Below are 21,910 nucleotides of genomic sequence, written 5' to 3'. Positions count from 1 at the left end.
TTTAACCTCTGTATGCTATGTGCTCCTTATCTCCTACTGGAATCACAAACTTTCCAGACACCCTGAGTAGTGGCCTCACAAGACCTAAGCCAATATTTAACACATACTAGTGATCTGATGTTTGTATTTACAGGATTATGTTTGTTCCTTTACCTTTTAAAACATTTCCAAAGGTTACATAAGAAAGCTGGACAACTTAAAGAGTGAGAAAAAACAAGGGTTTGAACTGTTGGCTTCAATAGTTTGAAAAATTTGAAAAAATACAAATCTAAACAGTCTAGACTTTATCACTTGAATTGAGGATATTAGTAGCATAAAATTTCTATGATTGTTTATTATGATTATCCAGGTTATTATACGAAAAATCAGTCCAACATTTCATGTTCCAGTCTTGTTTATAACCACAGTATAAATGGCCTTTGTAGGAACATCTTAAGTATATTGGTTACTAACTCTTAGGAATCCAGAAAAATCTACAAATAAAGGACACTTCTTCTGAACAATAACTTGATTGAGCATAAAATAATAGAATCTCTAACTGAACAAATTGTGTTTGGAAATAGCATCACAAAAATACCAACCATATTTTGAAGTGGGTAATTCAGGATTATCTGGAAAAATAACATGCTATCTAAACAAGATATACTGTTTTCATGTCTGTTGAAATATCCTTTGTATTTGACCACAAGAATTACTTCTTCCTAAATCCTAATTATTCTTGTTTCTTATAGCATTTTGTGAATCTGAACCACACATATAAAAAGAGTTAATTAATATTGTGGTTGGGGTATTGTGTCAATTCCTGAATGTATTACCTAATCTGAGTCTTATACGTTGATACAATTTTGATTGCATTTTGAAAGGATTTTTATTTGGAGCATTGATGCAATAAATATATTTCATATTTATCATGTCTACATATGGCAGAGATGAACAACTTGATGGAAATGACAAGTCCCTACTCTGATGAAAATTTTATTTAGTTCTTATTTATAAAATGCTCTCCAAAATGTAGGTTGAGGGAGGTAACATAACAAAGTTAAGTGTATGATTATTAGTAATTTTTAAGAACAGGTTGATGTTAAGACACAGTAAAACAGAATATCTAACCTGATTCTTCAACTAAATAACTTTCTTTCTCTTTCTTTCTTTCTTTCTTTCTTTCTTTCTTTCTTTCTTTCTTTCTTTCTTTCTTTCTTTCTTTTTCTCTCTTTCTCTCTTTCTCTCTTTCTCTCTTTCTTTCTTCTAGGGATTGAACTTAGGGGTACTTAACCACTGAGCCACATCACCAATCCTTTTTATATTTTATTTTGAGACAGGGTTTGCTAAGTTACTTAGGGTCTTGCCAAATTACTGAGGCTGGCTTTGAATTCATGATCCTCTTGCCTCAGCCTCTTGGGCTTCTGGATTACAGGTGTGTGCCACCGCCCCCAGCTTGATTCCTCAACTTTAAGTCAAACCAAAAATATAATCATAAGGGCAGTAAGGATTTACTCAATATATGTTTCCTATAAACAGGTTCCATGTGTTACAATTAAACTGTTTTAATTTTAAAAACTAGAATAAATATAGGTAAGAGATTATATTAAAATCACTGGTTTGCATTTAAAATACCTGTACCTTTTTAATCTGGCACTTAGAGACTGACATTTTGACTTTGATGAGTAAACTTTTGTTTTATCTCAGCATAAAATATATGTGGCAATGTAGCTCACACACTACCTATATAAACAGTGAGGACATGTTAGAGAACACATTACATACAGGCTTCCATCACCTCATCCAAATGGCCCTCTGTAACATCTGGTACCTGTAGCAACAATGACTCTTCCACTTATGACATTATGGGATTTGCTCATTTGCTTTGTTGTTCCTTACCCACACTGAAAGTCTTCTACTGGGAGGATAAGGACTTGGCTGCTTCCATACCTACAGCACTCCCAATGCTTAACATAGTGCCTGGCACCCCAAAAAGCCAGGGTGAAGTCTTGCATGTATATGGAATGCACCTGTTCTTTTGCAGAAAATTGGAAGAAGAAACCAAGAAGGCTGTGCATGTGTATAATTAGGATTTTATGATGTCAATTGTCATATAAAACATTTCATTCAAATTAAATGCCTTACTTGGAGTATTTTAATATGCACTGCACAAATAATCTTTTTCAGTGAATCATTTTCAATAAGTACTTTTCCATAGAGCAACTCAAAAGGGAATATGAAAGAAGGTTATAGATAAAGCATGATAAAAGCTTATGATTAAAATTTCTGAAATCCTCAAGGTATCATTCCATGAATCAGAAAATAAAAACCCGTAAAATCAATTAAATGAAGCCCAATTCAGCACGTTTTATTCGATACTTCAATTTTCTGAATTTTATATACAGTTTGCCAAAAAGGATGTATTATCTGTCTCCATTAAATTTGTGGATGGCAAGCAGCTATAATGATGAATGGAGAAAAGTTATTGATCACAGAAAGCAGCACATATACCATTTTTAAAATTTCAACTAATGTGTGTAATTTTGGTATAACTTATGGTAAACTAATGATAATCTGAGGTGTTTGTATACAGTAAGCACTTGTAATTCTAATCAGCTATAAATGCATAGACAGATGAAAATGTTGACAAAAACAGAAAGTAAATTCCACAAAGAGAGATTTTACCTGCTTCTCTAGGCCTTTGAGATTACACTTTTGAAAACTGTTAAAAATTAAAGTGAATGATTTCATAGACTTAAAATCTACTTTTCTTACAAATTGTCCAAGATAGCCCGATTCAGCCACACTTTTTGTGACTATTGCAGTCCTCTTGGCTACCACGTCTAAACAACTTTCTCAGACTCCTGGCAAGAGACCAACTTCATACAGTTTCACACCCACGAATAATGTGTCTTAAAAGTATGCATGATGTCCTTCTAGAATTCTTTTTGAGGGAAGACCAAAAAAGCATATCTTATTTCCTAGCTCTTATCTTTCAACAAAACTGCATATTTTTTGCCAAAATTAATATGCATTTCCATGAGTCAAACATCAAAAAGTATGAATGTCATACAGTGAAAAGTCCTTCCTTTGCAAAGTTTTTGGAAGATGGTTTCCCAGTTTTACCAAGAAGCAAATTTACATCTCTGTTTTCTGTTCTGTTTTGCTCTTGGGAATTTCTAGAAAGAAGTGTTTATAGAGCCATCCGTGTTCATCCCCAAGGTTCTGCCTTCTTGCTTGAATTTTTCCTGCAGGCCTGGCTTCTAGGTTGTCTCTCTGATTCCTGTCTGCCTGCCTTTCCTAAAACTTGATCTGTTATTTTATATCTGATCCTGCCATTTTGTAAGGTACCTTCAAAGTAGCAGTGCTAAAGTTTTCCAAATAATCTAGACCAATGTCATCACCATCGACTCATACTGTAGCCTTCTGAAATCTCATTTCAACACCATCTCCCCCACACAAACCCCACCCACACAGAAACCTTACTGTCATCTCTCTCTCCAGGACAACTGAGACCTGCTCTTGCTCACCAACAACTTCCATCAAATTGGCCCTGAGCCCCTTAGAACTGCAGGTGCCTCCTCCTCCACACTGCTTCCTGATTTGGGATGATCACCTTCCCCTCTCCTCAGGACTCTGCCTCTGTTTCCTTCATAGGAGGTTTTTCTTATTTTGTTTGTGTTTATCCCAAAGCTCTATGCTATAGTTTTCCTAAACCTCCACCTTGGATGTATCTTCTAACTACTGCTAATACGGAAATCTGCTAAACCCAATCCATTTGCCTAAACCAGTGTTTCTCAAGGCTGATTTTGCTTGTACCCCTTCACTACCCACCCCCATCCCCAAGGACATCTGGCAATGTTGGGGACATTATCACACTGGAAAGTGGTGTTTCTGCCATGCAGTGGGCAGAGCCCAAGTGTGTTGTTGAGTATCCTGCAGCTCAGGGAAGTTACCACAGCAAAGAATCCAAATGTCAATGGGAAGCAGGCTGAAATTCATCTCTAATCCAACTGCTACTGAAACAGCCCCATTTGTGTGACCTGGTCACTTTTGCAGAAAGTCCTGGATTTCGTCTGTAATTGTAATTGTCCTTCCTTTCTTTCCTCATTGCTCTTACTCCACTCAACCACCATCAGTGGAAACTATGTCCACTGATTGTTTTCTGCATACATTCTACTGACATTACCTCTTGCATGCCTTTGGTTAAAAATATATACAGCTTAACCCATCTCAGTAGCTCAAGTTTTCCTTCCCATGCTTGTGTTTTTTTTAAATGAAATTTCTTTCTCTCTTATGTGGTGCTGAGGATTGAACCCAGTGCCTCACATGTGCAAGGCACGCACTCTACCCCTGAGCCACAGCCTCAGCCCCTAAATGAAATTTATTAACATCAAAAGTTTACCATGGCACTCTTCTGGAGCCTACATATTTTAGGATTCTTTGACAGGTAAGTCCTTACCAGCACCTTCCTTTTGTGCCCTACCTGACCTCCCATTCCAGAAAAACTGGTTTACTCCTTATTCTACATTTTGTTCTAAATGCGATAGCCATATGAAATAATCCTATTATGTTGGTAGTTCTACTACATACCAAAATTGATGATTAGCTAACCATCAACAAAGACTGATCTGTCCTTTTGAAGGCTCTATCCTATCTTATATATCTGAAGATTCTGGAGCTGAGATAACTAGATTTAACTCCTGGCTGTCCCACCTGGAAAACAGACTAATAATAATACTTACTCCCAGATCTGTTGTGCCACTTAGAATAGTCCTCAATGCACAATAAGCTTCAGATATTTGGGCTATTATTCCAAAGAAGAGCGCTATCTTGTCTCCTTTGCAAAGTCACATGTGTATGCCATATGCTGATGTGTAGTATAAATAATGCTATTATATATATATATATATATATATATATATATATATATATATATATACATACATTCATGCTATTATATATATATTGGTATGGTAGCTAAAATAGTGTATTCTTCAATGCATGAATAATCTAAACATTTTTGACCATGTCATCAACCATATTTTTATGCATATTTTTCTTGAATGATTCAATAAGATTCCAGAAACCTAAAACTTCCTACAAGATACAAGGCCTCCATATACTCACTATTCCCACATCACATTGCCAGGTTATCAAGTTTCTTAAGTTCAGTATTCAACTTGTTCACTATTAATTACAATGTGGCTCTGATCTACTTGGGGAAAACTGCAAAAAGCAATTAAGAACAAACCAGAACCAAGAACAAAGGACAGGCTTTCTTGCTCCTTGTTATCTTTTCCTAGAATGTCAGTGTTTTTCACTCCCCATGGATGCTTGAGAGGTAGAGCAACTCATAAGTAATTTATTTCCAAGCAAGGGAAGGAGGGAAAGAGAAGTTTCTCCCAAACTCTGCTTTTGATACATAGTTGCTCTTGTCTCCTGTTCTTTCCCTTCTTTCTCCTGGCTCTTCTCTCTCCCCTTGAGTGATATTAAGAGCCCGGAAACCAAACACACAGAACAACGTGAATCTGAAGCTACAAGACGTTGTGCCTGTCCTAGAAGCTTCTGATATCCATTTTATTTTGTAACTCGAAGGCTTTGCTTTTGCAGTCTCCTCTGGGCAGTATCAAACTCTCTCCAACTCCTCTCTCAACCACCGCCCTCTGAAGTGGAGCTTCTAGAACAACCGAGGATCTGCCTGTAATTACTGCTTAATTCATTTGCATGTGGATGTTCTCATTATAATGTCATTAGCATTGGGAGGGAGTCTGGTTGCCAGAGCAACCAGGAGTGGGGGCAGGTGCAGTTCAGCCTCAATTGGATTCTCTGCTCTGTTTGGTCAAACTCCACCTGTATTCCTGGCTCTTATCACTCTCCTGACTGCCAGAATGCGAACATTCCACAGTGTTACCCTCTTTATTTTGGCTGTGTCTCTGGAATTTCTTGGTAACCTTTATGGTTCAGCCTGATTTTACTAATAACCTCTTTTATTTTAATTGGCCATGCTTGGGAACTTTAGCTTTTGGTCTGTGCTGTCCAATATGGTAGCCACTTACCACATGTAGTTTTTTAGTATTCAGAATGGGATTAGTCTGGATTGAGATATGCTATTAGTGGAATATACACAAAGAGCTTCAAAGACTTCATACGAAACAAAGAATGTAAAATATCCCCTTAGTAATTTTACTAATGTTAAGCCTATATTGAAATGGTAGTATTTTAGATATATAGAGTCAAATAAAGTATTTTATGAAAGTTAATTTCACCTCGTTTGTTTTACTATTTAAATATGGCTACTGAAACATTTAATATTAGATATTTGGCTTACTTATACGTTCCACATTATTTTTTTATAAGCAGCACCGTCCTAGATAATGGATACCTTTTCCAAATCTTTCCTCTGATCGGTACTTATCTTAATCCTTATAGACATTTTCAATGGCCGTTGCCCTGAGCAGAACTTTCACATCTAATTCTGTCTGACTGCCTAGGAATTTCCTTGTTTTACCCATCATTTTGTAATCACTCTTAGTGGTTAAAGAATTGAATGTTCCCATAAACACAAGAATCCCATCCTACAGAAGTGCTGAAAGATGACTAAACCGGTCCTTCTTAGGGGCCACTACTTAACAGAAGAGCCAATGTAGAAAAACTCAAATTCTATGCATTTTCTTATGTTGTCAAGAAATGTGCATTCTTATAAAATTAATGGCTGATCTTAGTTCTGCACTTGGAATAAGATAGAGTAAGGGTGCTCCTCTGCCACATGACAGCTGTCCGATAACTTGAGGACAACGTCGTGGTGTGTTAAGCTAAGCTACTCTTCCTTGAACATCACCCACCTCCTCAACCATTTCTCGTAAGACATGGCCTCGAGCTCAATCACCCTGTTGCCCTCCCCCAGATTTTTGTCATTTGTCAATGTCCCTGTAAAAATGTGGGCTCCAGAAGTGGACAGCCACTCCCGGTGTGACAGTGCACACTGTGTAGAAGCCAGTGAGACTCTTTTTTGTCTTCATCTGGACATCAGAGTTTGGTTGCTTTAGCTTAAAACTGCATTTGTTTTATCATGTTGTCTTTTTGTTGACACATATTGAGCTCTTCATTCAATAAAATTATCCCTTTTTCATATAAATGGCTGTAAAATCACAGCTTCTTTATCATGGAATTATATAACCGATTTGCTAAGGGACTTTTTATTTGTCATTGCAGAATTTCTGATCGGGGCTTTATTCCATTTTTCCAGTATACCAGCATCATTTTAGGTCTGGTTCTTGCTCTGTGGGTTAGCTAGTCCCTCCCAGTTGTATACCAAAGACACAAGAAACCTGCTTTTGATGTTGTCTTAATCACTGATAAACATGTTGTACTAGACAGCCATCCTATTCAGTATGATATGGAAGACACCAGTTGGAGAGGTTGAGGCAGGAGGATCACAAGTTCAAAGCCAGCTTCAGCAATTTAACAAGGCCCTAAGCAACTCAGAGAGACCTTGTCTCAAAATTAAAAAAAAAAAAAATGTCTGAGATATGGCTCAGTGGTTAAGTTCCCCCAGCTAAATCCCCGGTACCCCCCCCCCAAAAAAAAAAAAGACATGAAAGAATTCATTATCTGTGCCTCTAAAGTCAAGATACATTGTGGTGACATCTGATCTAATTACTCTACCAGAAGGGAGAGCCATCAGCAAGTTTTGACTGGGCACCTACTATGTGTCAGAAATGTGTCTTGTGAGTCGGTTCTGATGCCTTTTAACCACATGTTCCCAGCGGTCCGTTTAACAACCTATTAAGATTGTTAGGACATGAGCCCAGAGATCAGCATTAATTTTACTGGTTGATAATTTGATAATTTCTGGAGTCTAGCCTTTTCAACTAGATGCCATTTGTCACTTGCCAATTTCCTCATACCCCTTTCGTTCTCAGGGTATCTTAAAGACTATCAACTGTGACCCTGCGCTTGCACCTGTAAGTTGCTTAATTTTCCTGAGAGTTGGCCCCTATCATTTTTTGTTGTTCTCCGTTTTGGTTGTTTTCCTCCAGTCTCATGTGAAAATGTGCCTGCCTCGCTCACCCTCGCTCACCCTTGCTCACCCTAGCATCCACCCCAGAGCCTGATTGTTGACTGTGGAAATTTTCAATCTTTTTTCCTTCCTTTCCCTTTCCAGTTCCGAAGTCCATCTCTTCATCATAATGAAAAACAAAGAAAAATAGCGTCACTGAGTTCTGCCTTCTCTCTTTTGTGATTAATACCAAAGCATCTTTCCCCAGCAATAATTAACAAATCTGTTCCTCATTAATTTTCTGAAGACAAAAGGCTCATCTAGTTTTATACACATAATTTTCATCAAGCTGTACACAGTGTCACACGCCTGTAGTCCCCGTGACTTGGGAGCTGAGGCAGCAGGATCACAAGTTCCACGCCAAGCTTGGTGATTTAGCAAAACCCTGTCTCAATATGAATAAAAAATATAAAGGGCTTGGGTATAGCTCAGTGGTGGACCGCCTGTGAGTTTAATCCCTACTACAAAAAAAAAAAAAAAAAACCCAAAAACTTAAAACATAATTTTCATCAAAAATGAAACAGCCCGGTGTGGGAATATAGGCTCATATCCCAGAAGCTGTAGAGGCTGAGGCAGAAGGATTGTGAGTTCAAAAGGAGCCTCAGCAACTTAGTGAGGCTTTAAGCAACTCAAAGAGACCCTGTCTCAAAATAAAAATAAAAAAGGGCTGGGGGTATGGCTGAGTGGCTAAGTGTCCCTGGGTTCAGTCTCTGCTGCCAAAAAGAAAAAAAGAAGAAGAAAAAGAAAGAAAGAAAAAAGAAACCAGGGGTTGTGGCTCATTGATAGAAAGCTTGCCTAGTAAGTGTGAGGCACTGGGTTCGATTCTCAGCACCACATATAAATAAATGAATAAAATAAAGTTCATCAACAAATAAATATTTAAAAACTATATAAACTATAAATTTTTTAAAAAATAGAAAGAAATCAGAGTCCAGGAGGTTTTTTTTTTCCTACACTTAGGTTGATGAATAGATTATTTGAAACTTTTATCTAGCTGGCTTTCCTCCCCTCTACTCTGTGTTTCTAACTTATAAAAATGCATTTATATAAAGTGAAAACCTTATTAAAAATTTTCATCACATTGTCTACAGAAACAATCTGTTGAATTTCCTATATAGGACTGATCCTGTTTTTTTCCATTTTCTTTATTTTTTAAAATTTTGTTTAATTTAGTTATCTGTGTATTTTATTTATTTTCAGCTTATGAAGAAGCACGCAATCTTTTGACATTAACACATTTTGTTGAGTAATGTAAAAATAATTATGCTGTCAACCTATGTCAGTCAATGTTTGCATTGTTCCCCAGAGTTCCTATATGTACACAGCACAATCGTTGACCATGGCTGTGTGCTTATGGTCTGTGGTCATACATGGAAATCGTTTCTACAGCAATGCTGTGGTATATCAGGAAAAGTTGTAATTAGGTGCTTGGAAGAAGAGGATGATAAATTGTTTCTACCTATTTTGCCCAAAGGTAAGTGATTATATATAATTGGACAAATCTTAAAAGATACTATAAGCTATGAGTTTAGTGTTCTGCATTTATAAATGTTACATCCACATTTAGATTGTATCTACTCATTTAATGAGAAGGCAAACTGTGAAAGAGTAATTTGACTAATTCAGTCAAAATTATCATATCAATCATTTGGATATTTCAGAGGAAAGTTTTAAGTGCCTAAATTATCAAAATAATTACTTCATTTCTCCATTCCCCTTCCTCTGTGCATATGAAGAGATAATCTGGCAGACTATTTTATTCTTTTTAGAAAAAGACAGTCATGTAAAATTGGGAACCACCCAATATAATCTCTGAGAACCTTTCCCAGTTTTGCATCTGGCATCTTTTGATAAATATTATCTTCTCATTTTTATAGTGATTTTTCCAAAACAAAGAGCATCTTTTCCCAAAGTTATTTGTGAGTATAATGCAAATTAAAGACTGAAGCATAATATTGTAGACTCCTTCCTTACAATATTGCAAAAACAGCCTTGAATTGAATTGGATCACACTGGCTTACTTAACTCAGTTAAAATTGATAAACATGAAAGAAGCTAGCTACTGATGGTAATTTTATTCATGTCTCAGATTTACAATAACCTCAAATTATTTTGCTTGATTTGTTTTTCCACCAATAATTTAGTTTAATTTATCACTATACAAAATCTGAATGGGTTATCAAAGTATTGAAATATATAATTCTTTTAGGAAACCTGTGATTCTGAGATTGCACTTTTTTTAACCCAGTGAAAGATTTTGTTACAACCTCCAAGTAAATTTTCTAACCCAGAGATGGCAATGGGTTGACTAATTAAAAATGCATCCATCTGTTGGTTTGCTTGTTGCCTTGCTATTTGCAACATGCAGATCTAAGTGGGTTGTTTTATTTATGAAGACCCTCTGTGTGAGTTATGAATTCATAAGCTTGCATTCATAAACACAATAAAGGTTGACACTGTAACAAAAGTTAAATATACAGACCATTTTCTATATTTTTAATAGATTTGAGTTTTAAAACAAGTAATTTTTGTAAGAAAAAGAAATGTTATATAAAAAACAAAATAAGATTCAACTATTCTCCTTATAGAATTTTTGCAGAAAATATGGGATTTATCAACAAACACATCAAGTTGCATATGACCCATTTGATTTTTACCTTGTATATGAATAGTAGATAATGACTTTGAAGTGACAGAATATAAACCTTTATTTTTCCCCAAGGGAAAGAACTGCTAGAAGTAGGATGATATTATTTTAGAGTTGAAAAGGACCATCAGGGTCTGCATTGGAAGCTGGGGCTTAAAGAGATGCAACTGCTTGTTCAATTTTAGACACTCAGAATCCACAGCTCTTCCCTTCTCATACAATGTTCCTTTCGTTGTTGAATGAGTTTTTGTAACACTCTTCATGAAACTCTTTGATTCCCATACTCTGTTTTGTTATATTATAAACAGAATACACTTTCCCTTCATCAAGATGATATCGTCTCTGTGTTTGGGAGAAAGAGATTTGACTGACATCTGTATTTCATTGTAAATGTCAGTTATAGGAAAGCTGTGGTCACAGTTTTTGTCAGTCATGAAAAGAAGCAGGTTGTATTCACGTACATGTACACATTCTGCAACAGATGAAGGTTAGGATTAAAATACTTAAATATACCTGGCACAATGGCACATTCCTGTAATCCCAGCAGCTCAGGAGGCTGAAACAGAAGGATCACAAGTTCAAAGCCAGCCTGAGTATCTTAGCAAGGACTGAAACAAATCAGTGAGACCTGTTTCTAAATAAAATAGTAAAGGGTCTAGGGATGTTGCTAGGTGGTTCAGTGCCTGAGTTCAATCCCCAATGCAAAAACAACAACAACAACAAAACCCTATGTATAAAAACAGATTGTGATCTGCAAGGATAGCACATCAGAATAAGCTGATTCCTTATGAGCTAACAGGACATCCATATCTAAGTTTCAGACTAATGATGATGTACAGAAAAAAGAATCCTGACACATCGTTAGTGGGAATGCAATTTAGTACAGTCATTGTAGAATACTGAACAGAGGTTCCACATAAAAATGAAAATTGAACTACCGTATGATCAGGCAATCTTACTTCTGGGTAGTTACCTCCAAAATCAAAATCAGTTTGTCAAAAATATGTCTACAATCTCATTTTTTTTTGTAACACTGATAATAATAGCCAGGTCATGGGATCAAGCAAAATGTCCATCAACAGATGAATAGATAATGGAAGTGTGGTATATATACATATTGGAATATTACCCAGCCTTTAAAAAGATGAAAATTTTGTTATTTGCCACAACATGGATGGAAGTGGAGAACATTATCCTAAGTGAAATAAGTCAGACACAGAAAGAAAAATACTACATATTCTCACTTAAATGTGGCATCTAAAGCAATCAAACTCATAGAAATGAGAGTGTTGGTTACAGAGGCTGAGAGATGTGAGGAATGGGGAAATGTTAGGCAATGGTACAAAATCTTAGGAGTAACAAAGTATTTTAGGGGGTTCTACTGCACAGTGTCATGAATATTAACAATAATATGATAAGAGCAATTTAAAGTATCCTCACCATGAAAAATTGTAACTATTTAAGGTAACATCTATGTTAATAATCTTGATAAAATTATCCCACATCATATTCCTAAATCATAAGTTTGTACCTCATAAATGTATGCAATTATAAAGAGTCAATTTATAATAAAAAAGAATAAGAACAAGTACAAACAATACTCTGATAGAAAAGCAACATGTGAGACTTTTCAAAAGCATCTATCAATTGAGTAGCTGACATTGTAGTCCAATTTTCTATTGCTGCATATCATTTATACAGAATGGTGAGATTCATCAGGGCATATTTGTATATACATACAAACAAAATTTGATCAATTTGTCTAATTTAAAACAAATAAATAAAAGCCTTGTTACAATTATTTATGGCCTCACTAATTAAAAGACAACTTAAGGTACAATAATAGTAAGAGCTAATAATAATTTGTGTTAGGTGCTTTATTTATTTATTTATTTATTTATTTATTTATTTGGTGGGAGAGGGTTCAGGGATTGAACTCAGAGGCATTCAACCACTGAGCCACATCCCCAGACCTATTTTGTATTTGTATTTAGAGATAGGGTCTTACTGAGTGAGTTGCTTAGCACCTCACTCTTACTGAGGCTGGCTTTGAACTTGCCATCCTCCTGCCTCAGCCTCCTGAGCCACTGGGATTACAGGCGTGCACCACCACACCCAGCCAGGTGCTTTATTTATATGGAACATCTCACTTAATTTTTGCAGCAATCCTGAGTAAGCACTCTTGTTTAGCCCTAGGTACAGATGAAGACTTAGAAACTCCCACTTAGGCATTCATTTAACTCCTAGAATGGAAAGAGAATTGTTATGCGTGCGATGAAGAGCAGGGAACAAGACCTGAGGTGAGGTTGAATCCAAGTGGCCAGCTATTGTCGTTTAGATGACTCCCTGCTCTGCTTTAGCCTGAATACACATAAATCAAATTTAAGTCTCAATGAAGTTACAAATCACATGTCATAGGTAGTCAGGATGGGCACTCTTGTTCATTGCTGGTGGGACTGCAAATTTGTGCAGCCAATTTGGAAAGCAGTATGGAGATTTCTTGGAAAGCTGGGAATGGATCCACCATTTGACCCAGCTATTCCCCTTCTCGGTCTATTCCCAAAAGACCTAAAAAGAGCATGCTACAGGGACACTGCTACATCGATGTTCATAGGATTATCCCAAATGGTCAAAACTACCAACTTTAAATCTGTAGGTGAATCTACTGATAGCAATAAAGCAATACATTTTTTTTCCAATAAGATTGTTTGAAAAACTATAATTTATTACAATGGTTAAGTCTGACAATATTTTTAAAAAGTCAAACCTGGGAAAAAAAATGAAAACTTGGGTAAAAATGTAAAAGCACTAGTTTCTCTAACCTTCACTTTTGAACGGCAGTTTGAGTCTTCTACACCAGCAAACCTTCTGGCATAATTGCTATCAATCAGCTAAGCTACTTATTTGTGCTTGTTTTGAGTTTGATTCCTTTCCTCTCTTTGTTGGGGGCAAATAAACAACTGGAAGAAGCAGCAAATGTCCATGATTTGGGGGATGGTCTGCAGGCTCCTGAAATCAAGAGTTAACTGCAGAGACAATGGGATATGGAATGGGATATTCTGTTTACAGAAGTGGGCACATTTGTCCAATATGGTACAACATAAGGCCATTCATTTGGTGTGGCAGCAAGCAAGGAATTGTGTGAAAATTTACATTTATTCCTCAAATGGCTCTAACAAATAGGTCCATAAGGAAAACCCATGCAAATTCTCTGTTTACAGCAAAGAATTAAACCTTCCAAAGTTTAGGGCAATTTTTCAGCATCAGCTAGTTCAGTCATAATACATGGATTAGTAACAAACTGACTATTTATGAACATACATGTAGAGAGAAATATCCCTCCACACACTGTGTGACTACATACGGAAATTACTTTTATGGTTATTATTTTCCAAATGAAAAACAGCCATTGTACATGGAAAAAAATGTATGTTTTCCATGGTAAAGAAGGAAATAAAAAGAATCTCAATAATATGGAAAATCAATAACTTATTTTGAGGTTTAGAGAGGCAATTTTGTGCAGGTGCTAGTTTTTAAGAAGTTGATTTTTAAAAAATTAACAAATTAACCACCCCCCCCCCACGGTATAAATTGCTTTATTCTGAAGTAGGAGGCAAAAGGTACTACTTGGAAGGCAGATTATTTAAAAATAATGAACCTCAATGACTTACAAGGAATATTTTGGTGATGTGTGAGTACATGCCTGAGTGCGTACAAATGTGTGTGGTATTTTACAGATATGGTTCTTTAGATGACTGCAATATACTTTGTATCAAAATACATCAAACCAATCCAAATTGAATTCTAGAGACCAGTATTATTCTTGGTATTATTTTATTCAGAAGATGATTTCCTAAAAGCCTGTTTCTATCTATAACCACGTGTAATTTATCGGGGGTTTCCAGAGCCTTAAAATATTAATTCCAAGTACTGCTTCATTTGTTCTCACCAATTTCATCATTTTGAAAATTAATCAACTGTCAAAAAAGTTGAACTCTAAGTGATATTAGATTTAAATTATGCATGTGTGTTTTATCAGAACAAGAAGAGCAAAACATCACGGGATAATAAATAGATAAATTATCTCTGAAGAGGAATCTGTGTAAACTGAGAATAATCAATCATATGGCTTTCATTTTTAAAATTTGAAGTTTTCACTATTTTTGCAATTCTTCCCATCAAGTGTGTAAACACATCATTTCCCAGAATTCTTTACGTTTCTTAGACTTTTTCTATTTTTTTTTCTTAAGTCAAACCAAAGAACTGTTTTTGAAGAGCAACAGCATTCAGAAAAAAAAAGGATCAGAAAACTATTTTCTTGGTAATTATTAGCTTTACACTCAACAAGTTTAAGGTTCTGGTGAATCAAACATTTGCCAAACATTCCCCATGGATTTGCCAAGCATCTGTGTTAACATCTCAAATAAGCTCCAGGGTTATAAAGTTATTTGCTTGGGTTTATTGGTTACACTCTTGTTCCTAAGCAATTGCTGCTTACTTTTTGCCTGGCTAGATGAAAGATCCAGTTGTTACAAGGGGCAGTGCTCCTAGACAAACAGCAAGGCAGACCATTTGATAGAGAAAGATCATCTACAATGTTTCAATTTTTATCATTCATCATTTTTACTTTTATATCTTATCTCTGATAAAACGAAAATAGAAATAGAAACACAATAAAAACAAAGCTTGAGTATAGCTACTGTAAAAAATAAAATGTAATACAAGATCATGTTAAAATGTCCGGACTATTTTAGGTGACCTGTACCTTAATTGAAAGACAGGCACACATGTCTCACATCCGGAGACAAGATGGAAATTAATCCATTTATTTTTAGAAAATATCAGGGTTCCTGGTGATTCTAGCATAAACTAGACTGCTTTTGTTTCAAGGTTCTGAACTTTAGCTGCTCAGGAATAGGAAGGCAGCTTTAAGAGTCTCTACAATCAGAATGCAGACAGCACCGAATAAAAACAAAGTAATTAAAATGAAGCCTGCATCTCAATTTGGGCTCTTTTCTTAGAGATCAAAATCTAATCTGTGCTAATGACCTATCTCATTTTTCAGTGAAGTAATCTACTGTACAAAGAGAGATGTCTCAATAGTGTGGCTTCACACTATTCAATGCAACCTCCTTCCAAAATTAAGACATTAAATCATACAGGATGAAATCCATAGAAAATCATAAGCATAATAGTTCCTCCAGCTACTCTCCAATTAGCCAAAACAAATGTTCCCAAGTAATTTTAGGAAGAAATATTAGTACTTACAGGTCATCTAAGAACCAGTGAATCCAAGAAAGGGAAAGATAGACACATCTCATTGCTCACACTAGGAGAGAAACTAGAACTATTCTTGGACACTAATCCCTGTTCAAGTACAGAGGGTGCTTTATTCTTTGCCTCCACAGCCCTGGAATGCTGACTTCCCGGGGTGATTTTACATTATGGTGCTGCTGGGCTGCAGATGTGGGGGTTCTGGTATATGTGTTTGCATTTTGGCTGCATGTGTTTGAGAAAGCGGTTTCTGAAGGAGCCATGCACTGAGTCCCTCCCTCCAGTAGTCTGTCGTGTCCCCCACCCCTTTGGAAGAATTCCTTGTGTTCCCTCGCCCACGCTCCTTTCCATCTGAGTGTAGTGCTGGGCCTCAGGAGGCCTCGGCACACAAAGCCCCCCATCCAAGGCTGTCACTTGGCTGACAGCAAAAAGGTTTCAGGGAGATGGACAGCTGTGTGTAGGTGGACATGACAACAACAGAGAGCTGAGCAGATTTAACCAGAGGACCGCAAGAGGAAGGTTCTAAATCACAGGACTTTCCAGACCTAGAGCTACATGACCCTCATCGTTAACCACGTGACGCCCTTGTGATAGGAGAGTTCGAACTGGCTGATCTTATTTTTAATCTAAGGTTTTTCAAGCAAGCATCCAGTTTTATATATAGATGGGTATCTACAGCATAAATATATCATGCAAAGTGACACAAGGAGCTGTTGGAAGAAAGCTCCTAGTAGGAAGACCCAAAGCAGCCTGGATTTTCTCATGACTTCTGCAGTCTACTGTGCTTTCTACGGTTGGCATGATTTCTGCATTACAAATTCAGTTCACTGAGCAACTTAACCTGCTAGGCAGCCTGGACACAACTAGGTATTTATCCAACCATTTTAAATTGCAGCAATCCAAGTGAAAACTATAAAAGTTTCGGATGAGAACATAATGAGACACAAAGAGGAAATGGGACCCAGCTTTACTGAGCTGCAGTAAACTGACCATTTAACGGAACAGACTTGATTAATTTCCTGCCAATGTTCAATTACCTCTGTTAGATGTCTAATGTAATATAAATAGACAAGTTGAAGTTGCAGAGATGGGACCTTCTCTTTAAGTTAATGTACATCGGAATTCCTCTCACAACCACTGCATGTTTTGGTTCAAATTTGTTTTGATTCAGAACTGCAGAGATAAAAGTGATAGAAACTTATCGTGCTTGCATATATGTTATCTCACATCTTAATCCTGAATGTCAAAGTGAAATGTTAAATCTAAGGGGGTAAATCCTGTAATATTAATGATGTATAAATATATAGGAGAAAGATTTTTCCCAAACTTGTACAAGTCAGCCTTGATTAAGTTAGTGATGATTAAGGGTGTTCTTTAAAAGCTGCTTTTATACAGATCTATGTATTTCAATAATAAATGGACTGGGGACACTTTTCTCTGTCTTTTAGTTCCTAATTTTTAACTCCCAGCAAAAAGAGAACCTGGGAGTCATACATATGTGAAGTTGAATACAAAGAAAAACAAATGGGCTGAATTGATATACTTTAAATGTCAGCTGGAGTCAAATGATCCGTTACTAACTGAATTTCTTTTTACCTCCCTACTTCAAATAACTCATTGTTTGCCTGAATTAAGCCAGTTTGTTTGTGCAGACATAGTTAAGGTCTAACCCAAATGATGCCACATATCACTACCTGTGAGGGGCTGCTCTGCGCATTTTAAAATTGTGTGACATATGTCTGTCTGTGGACTCCCAAGCTAAGACTTTTCTCAAATTCTTCAGTGCTTATAAATATTGTGTGTCCAGAAAATGTCCCCTGCTGCCAATTCTAGGCAAACCAGGTTGATAAATTTCACTTTTGTATTCCTTTCCATACAGAGCAGATTTATATTCAATTGATTTTAATAAGTTTTCATTAATATATAGCGGTGTTCAAGTAGTATATAATTTAGGAAGAAAAATCTACACTATGTTTCTTGGAGTTTACACTGAGTTTCCTCTTTAGTCCTCTTGAATAAAGGTTAAAGTCATACTTGTTTTGTAGGAGAAAATTTCTTACTTACAAGGTGTGAAAGGCCAAAATTTGCTAATGGAAATAAATGATTAGGTTAAAGAAATACAATATAAATATAATTTCAAAAGTTCTAATTCCTCTAGAAGCACACTTGCAAAATTCCATTATCTAAATAAGCACTTGAGAAATTTATATTCTACATAAAGAAATATATAATCTGTTGTTTTAGACATATTTGAAATACTCTGAGATCTTTTGAAATTAAAAAAATAAATGTTTGGGACACAAGTGCTCTGGAAGTGCTTTTGGCTTATGGGGGAAGGGAAATTTAGGTTTCCAAATTTATATTCTTGTTATGTAGTAAATCGTAAATTATGTTAATGATAAACTTACTTTCTCACAGAATTTCATTGCATTACACATTGTTTTTCAAAAGAAAAATCAGGGCAGGGCATGTAGTACTGCTGCTATATAATAGTACTCCAATCAGATAATTATTTCTCTCTTAAAAGTGGCTTATAAAACCGTGTCAACTGGATGTTATACACATGTATGTTAGCATTAGTTTTTCATCATACAATCATAATTCCAAAATTTCTTCTAATAACCATAAATCAACATTGCTATTAAATATTATAGTATTAATAGCTAAATTATTCAGTGACTGTGAGTTGGTAATTTTATGTTCACATTTTGAGCTAGAATGAGGAAATCTATGGTCACAGGGGTTGAATTGCAAGGTTCCCAGGAAAGAATGTTTTAAACTTCCTTTGGGGCATGGGTTTCATGTCTAAGCCATAAAACAGTTCTGATGTTTAACTCACGTTCACCAATGCAGCCAAAAACAGATATAGATCATCTCCTCCAGAAAAATTCATTGTCTCTGTACAATGTTGGTTCAAAGCACCTATATTGGCACAGGACTGAGTGACTTGGTGTTGTTTGTCTCTCTCTCTCTCTCCCCGCCTTCCTCCAGGGCCCAGATAAAGGAAACGTTCCCATTGGTTTCTACTTGTCCCCCCACGTCCTCCACATTGCCATGTGGTGGGTGTCATACACAGACAAGACTGAGAAGCAACCTGTGGTGTCTTCAAACTGTGGTGTCTGATACATAGTTTGCCCTTGAGAAATGTTTGTTAGAACTGGATCAAATTCGGATTTGCCCCCTTAAGTAGTCCAACTTTCCGGTCAGCCCTTCCCCACCTCAGTGACTCAAAAGGCTTCTTGCTGTGTCTTCTTGTCCCACCTTCTTGATCCATCAAGACCTGAGCTCTATAGCCATCTTTCTCACTCAGGTGCAAAGGCCTAATAATAGTCCTGCTTCTCATTTGCATAAGAAACAGCATCAAAGCTTTGACATCAAAGGATAAAATCTCTAATTGGATTTCCTGGGGGCTTCAGAAAACCGACCAAATGCTATTTCAGATGACTTTATTTAAGAGGGTAGCTTTCTGACAAAAGTGGAGATTTCATTAGATGCATGGAGCCTTGCTTACTTACCATCAGCACTGTTTCCTGGCTGTGAAATTTTGGTCTTTCACACCTTGTTTTACTTCATTGTTTTTGTAACCACTATATTTGAAGACAAAAAAAATTTTTTTTAGATTCAAATTTAGTTGAATCATCTAGGAACAGAGGAGTTAGATGTAAGCTTCATAAATCAATGAAAAAAAGAAGGGAAGAAGTTAGAATGTATCTTCCTTCCCTCCTCCAGGAGTTTGTGAGATAAAGAATTATTTTCTCATGGAGCACAAAAAGTTAAGCACAGTGTTTGGTTTCCTTGTGAAAAAGAAGATTTGAGATAAATAAATTATTCTACAGTTAATAATGTTTATAATTCTTAATGAGATATTATCTGTAATAATAGCTATTTCCCATGTGCCAGATAATATATTGTGTTCTATAAAATCATTCAATATTTAGAAAAATCATTTACAATTTACAGAAAGAAAGCCATATCTCAGAGAGGTTAAGGAACTTACTCAAAGACATACAGATAGCAAAAGTCCAGCAAGCAAATTAACCTAGGTATTTCTGAACTGAAATGACAAAGCATCATTGGAACACTGTGGATGTGTTACATTTTAATGGTAGAAAGACTAACATCCAAGGAAGTCAGGCTAAAACCTAACACAAAATCCTACCACAGTGCCTAGGAAAAGGTGGAATGGATTCATGTTCTCTTTCTCACCCTCCCTCTTGTCTTCCATCCATTGCTATTTGTCTACAAACACACTATCATGGCTTGTTTGTCTACAGGTCAAAGGCCCCTTTCTCATTACTTTGGCAAAACTAGCCTTCCACTTGGAGGCAGAAATCAGGTATTCTTGTGGCCATTTAAAAATGTCTTTCGAAGATTAGAGATGCCTTTGAAACACAACCATAATTCAACTTAGTATTGACAGTGTATTTCGTGGCTCAAGTCTTTGTGTTAGGCACAGTATGAAAAAAAAAGTCAAAGCTATCAAGTCATTTAATTAATCCTTTATATTAAGCTTATTAGCAGATTCATCTTGAGATTCCCCTTAGTGGATTCAAAGCACCCCTACCTTCTCACAGTTCTGAGAGGCTTGTTTTACTCAGAAGAGCCAAGCAACTTTATTTTAAAAGTAGGTGATGTTAGGTAGGTTTTGTGTTGGGTTCTGTGCTTATGGCTCTACAGACTGATTGTTCACACTTAGAAGTTTGAAAATTCCAGGGTGTTTTCCGATTATGGGGTGCAGAGAGGGTTTTGCATTGATGATGGTGTTTCCATTTTTATCTTATTTTTTTAGAAGGAATCCTGTTTGTCAGGTTAGAAGTCTTTCCCCTCTAAGTAATCACAGAGGACAGAAGAATTCTCCTCCAGGTAGCCACAATGAACAGCAGTTCATTTCCAATCTGCAGCCGAGAAATGCTTTACAGAGGAAAGTTGGAGCGCAGATTTTCCCAGTCAGCAATCCAGCTTCTTGGTTCACCTGATTATTGGGCAGCTTTGAGCCCTAAAATGAAAAACAGGAAAAAGGGGGATCAGTGAATGTACCCTAGCAAATGATGTCTTGCTTCCAGGCAGCTGTGGCTGGAAAAAGACTTTGCTTAATATTCAGTGTGCATATCCTGGGGGGTGGGGATGGTACATGTTTTAGAAATTTTTCTGTTTTTAATGATGCAGGCAGTCAGTTTTCCATTTCAACCACAGATACATGCAATATTCCAATTCCTGCAGAGAAACAACCAGTGTCTATTGTTTAAAAAATGTTTCAAGAAGAATTTGGATTGCTCTTTTCTCTTTTGAATCTGTGTGCCAAATGACAGGGACCAATATTCATCTTCTTTTCCTGTAAAATTCTGAAAGGCACATGAAAGAACCTAGAAATGCATTCCTTAAAGGGATTTGGTGAAGTTGTTTTAAATAATTTATACACACACACACACACACACACACACACACACACACACATCGTGTGTGCATATCCCCACCCCCCTTTTACTTGTGTAAAATCAGTAGCTACAATAAACTGAAATCCATTTCCCAGATGGAGACATTTCATAGGTGTTTCACCAAGGAGCCAAAATGCCAGAGCCGCACAAGGTGTCCCTCCAGGCCCCGACTCAAAGCGACTGCCCGGCGTCTAGCCAAGCGCGCTGGTCTTTAAAAGTCAAAGTTGCCGGTGTCGTCAGTCGAGGTCTGCGCAGGTCTGAGCCACTGAGGGAAATAGGATCTGCTGTCGAGGCCAGTGCCCTAAAACTGCGGCCAGTGACGCCGGGTCTATTCCCTCCTCAACAGGGCCCTTCATCGCTCGGACTTTCGATTTTAGGGAGAGCAGCTGGCTACTCCAGCAGCCCCTCGGATGTCAACTGTTTCTCCTTGAAACGTTTTCCAAGTCCATCTTTCGTAATCTGGATAGCGGGGAGCGATAGGAGTCCAAGGACTTCTCGAAATTGCCTCCAGCC

This window comes from Urocitellus parryii, chromosome 1, assembly GCF_045843805.1.
Source record: "Urocitellus parryii isolate mUroPar1 chromosome 1, mUroPar1.hap1, whole genome shotgun sequence".
Taxonomy (NCBI): domain Eukaryota; kingdom Metazoa; phylum Chordata; class Mammalia; order Rodentia; family Sciuridae; genus Urocitellus; species Urocitellus parryii.
Note: the sequence above shows the minus strand (reverse complement) of the source record.